The following is a 3,702-nucleotide window of genomic DNA, read 5'->3' as shown; positions in this document are numbered from 1 at the left end:
ACATTGTTGTTATCATCATCTATTCTTGCCCTTTTATTGCTACAAGAAGCATGCTCACGCCTATGAGTAGTAACCTTTTGCCATGGTGGGAATGTGGCTGATGTATGCATATCCCGGTCAAGGATATGCGAAGGGTTTATTGCCATGAGCCGGTGACCGATTTGTTAAATTTATATATATAATGAGTCACATGAGTATTCGTACTCTTTTACCCCCTCCCCATCTCCAATAACAACTGTCTATTTAAAACAATCAATATTTTCAAATTTTCACATGCAAAAAGAAACTTATTTTAAAATAATTAAATATTTCAAATTTATACATTAGAACCGAGTCACGTGATTTACTTTACATCCATATACAGAGTGAGTTAAAAATTCTTAAATAATTCCAAGAACTATTTTTAGATTTGTAATTTTATTATTTAAAATCGTAATGAGCCTGCAAACACAAGATCCGAAAAAAAAATACCATAAAATATTTACAACGAAATTGTAATGTGTAAGAGATATTGAATGATTACAGCATGTATATCTATACATATTTATATTTGTATACATGCGAGAGACAGACAGGTATCGAGTTTACATTTCCATGAAAGATTTATTTCACGAAATGTTTGATGATATCACGAAAATAATTAAATATAAAAGTTCGTGAGTGTTTTTTTTATTGTTTTGAAAAAAATATATACAAGTTATTAGAGCGCGATTAGAAATATCGAAATATTTGATTTCCATGCTTTCTAAGGAATTTTCGCAAGATATATTATTGAGCATGCAAATTATCGGCTCAGCGAGTTAAACACTCGTAAGGACTTTCGATGAATCCGTATAATTGCGCGATACGAGTTTTCTCTATTTCAATTGATGGTTTTACATGATATATGTTTAATATATGAAACACACACACGCATATGTATACGTATATATTCTCGCGCGTGTATTTATTATTTATTTATTTTTTTTTTCTTGTTTTTTTTTTTTTTTTTTTTTTTTTTTTTTTTTTTTTTTTTTTCTATAAATAATATTTCGTATCTTGCGAAAGGCAATAGAGACAAAAGTCGAAGAAAGCGAACTATTTGATTTTGTTCCCGTTCTATTCGGTCGATCGTGTAACGATCGTGACGAATTTCAAATAAAACGATGCTTTCACCACCAATTCCTTCGATCATTTTCTTGCGATAATCCGTTAACACTATAATCAACATTACTATTATTTATTTACTATTACTACTACTACTATTTCCGTTCTTATTCTGTTATTTTAATTTCTTACATATTTTTTCCTGTTTTTTTTTCTTTTAATTTAGGTATTATTAGATTTCATATTTTTAATATTAAATTTTGTATTTCTTATCTTTTCTATCTAACAATTTGTTCACTTATCGTATTATCCTTGATGACACATAGCAATAATTCTATAAATAATATTTTTAATAGATAAAGGATATTTATTTTGAAGATAAGAATATCTTTATTGTGCTACGGTTAAAAAATTATTTCCAGTTATTATTTCAACTTTGTCTCGGAGATACATGTATGCGATAACAATAATAATAATAATAATAATAAAAAAAGAAACAAAATAAAATATAAAATAGTCTGAATAGGTGCTCAATTTCTTATCTCCTTCTTTTTCTTCTTTTTTTCTTGTTCTACTTTTTATTTCTTTTTTTTTAACTCATGTATACAAACACGTTGCGTAACCCATTGGTTAAAAACTCGCGGCTTTCGAGATATATTTAAAGTAATAATATGAAAATAGAATAAACACGTTAGACACTTTCCTTTTTTTTTATGTTTTTAATCTTTTTCTTTCCATTCGTTTACTAAAATATTCAAGTAACAATAGAAAAATAAAATAAACACAATAAACAAATTATTTTTATTGAATTTTTTTGTTGGCCTACGTATAAAAAAATCACTAGATAGATTTTATTATTAATTTGTTAAAAAGTTTGGTAACTTTTTTATTCCCATGATTCATCAAAGCACTGTGGAGGGAGGGGGAGGTTTTAAAAAGCACAAACTATATTACGTTGCCCTTCTTCTCACGGATTTAATCGTTCATTCTCACGGCTTTATTCTCGAACATACTTACTTCTTGTTTTAGAGAACCGGTAGCGAATGTATTTTAAGTACACGCACATATACGCAAACACGAACATATAATCCACGCGTAGACGTACATACACATATATATATCTTGTGTGGGAATTCTCGAGGACGTATATACGAGCACTTCGTTGTTGCATAGGCGAGTCTTTATTTCTTTTTTTAAATTCATAGTTACATAAAGTCATAATAATACATACAGTGAGTCAGAGAAGTATTCGTACACTTATTGAAAATTTGTAACAATTGATATGTTGTTTTATAATACGATAATATATTTTTCAATTCTTATATACACGTGTAAATATATTTAAGAGAATTATTTTTCAAGTTTTTTTGACATAAAACCGATAAGGAAAATTGTATCTCACAAAAATTGACTCTATATTATTTCAATAGTATTTTATAATTGTATAATTTAAATAATATTATAAGATAAATAATACTACATTGAAAGATAATCGATGTATTTTTTATTATACACTTACAAGATTAATTTTGGGTATTGTTTAAGTAAATTTATATATATATTTCTTTGAAAATAAATAATATTGACATTAATTTAAAAGTTTTAAAAATAAGATTACTTTGTAAAACAAAATTTGGAAAAGAATTTTGCATTATAAGATAATATGAATTATTTCAAATTTACTATATGTGAACGAATACGAATATTTTTATGTTTTACTGTACACATATACACACATAAAGATACACACATACGTCATTATACTCAATGTTAACTAACAAGGAAGAAATAATAGGATTCACTCGATTATTTCAAACAAGAGATAGTTTCGATCATTAGATACTTATGTTAGATCTACGATCCATCATAATGATCATTTTACGTCTCTACATTATTAATTACATATACGCATATGTAAAAGTATACTGTCGATCATCACTTATCTATAATTATAATGATCATGATTAAGTATCATTAAGTTATTCGAAAGGTGTTCGTTCTCTCGACAACTAACTTTCCGACCGGTTATACAAGTTCTTTTGTTTCAATAAAAATCATTTTCCATCTTAGGTATATATTACACATGTATATACATAAATACACACATGGAAATCAAGTTGGATAGTCCATTACACTTTGTACGACTTTCATGGCCTTGTGATAAGTCATAACCTGTCAAATATAATTTATCTTTTTTTTAGTTTCTCTCCATTTTGAACAATTACAATGTCGTTTTATAAGAATCATGATGATATTCATTTGAAGATTTATTTAATAGAGAAGAAAATAAAGATATATATATATATATATATTTAGAAAAATGGTAATAGAAATAATTAGAAAGAGACAGATAGAGAAATTATATTCGATTACATGTACGTAAATGATTAATAGCAGGATCAATTAAGGTTATCGCGTGATATACTTTGATCGAGTCTTAATGCACCATTCGATTTCTTCCTCACGTTTCTCATTACCTGATTGATCTTTCGTTTATTCTTTTTTTTTTTATTTTTATAGATTATAATATATAGATATACTTCCGATTTATAATTTAATGACTGGTAGCATAAGTATTTTGATACTGATGCTACTGGTATATATATAAATAAATAT

This window comes from Polistes canadensis, unplaced genomic scaffold (assembly GCF_001313835.1).
Source record: "Polistes canadensis isolate GaletaPanama2010 unplaced genomic scaffold, ASM131383v1 scaffold_40, whole genome shotgun sequence".
Classification (NCBI taxonomy): domain Eukaryota; kingdom Metazoa; phylum Arthropoda; class Insecta; order Hymenoptera; family Vespidae; genus Polistes; species Polistes canadensis.
The sequence above is the reverse complement of the archived record's forward strand: the minus strand, read 5'-3'. Positions refer to the sequence as shown.